The following is a 497-nucleotide window of genomic DNA, read 5'->3' as shown; positions in this document are numbered from 1 at the left end:
GACAAAATCCCTCCCGCTTGTCCCTCTCGACGGCCCTACCTGTCCCCCCGAAACCCTCTTCCCGTTTTCTATCTCCTCCCGTCCCGTCCGCGTCTGCCGTTTTCTACGAGGCCGGATTGATCTCTACCCGACGAAGGGGAATAAAGGAAAAAAAAAGGAAAAAAAAAAATCCCTGGCGTTCCGGTGGTGTTTAGGGACAGGCCGCTCCCACCCGCAGATTAAGTCTGACCTCTTGACCTTTTATCTCACAGTCTGGTCAAGCCTTACCGTTCCCCGCGTCATGTAAAAGTCACAATATAATGTTATTTATTACTAAGAGGTGCAGCTTGAAGCCCCGATGCGGTTTAATGGGAATATCTTGGGGGGGGGGGGGGGGGAGTTCGCCTCGGGAGACAACTGGAGCGGGCGAGGTACATGCGAGGGTACGAGGCAATGCGCTGGTTTCTGATGAATGTGGCGTTGGGGAGGGAGGGAGGGAGGGAGGGAGGGAGGGAGAG

The sequence above is a fragment of the Penaeus monodon genome, chromosome 41 (genome assembly GCF_015228065.2).
Source record: "Penaeus monodon isolate SGIC_2016 chromosome 41, NSTDA_Pmon_1, whole genome shotgun sequence".
NCBI classification, from domain to species: domain Eukaryota; kingdom Metazoa; phylum Arthropoda; class Malacostraca; order Decapoda; family Penaeidae; genus Penaeus; species Penaeus monodon.
This window is presented reverse-complemented; position numbering follows the sequence as displayed.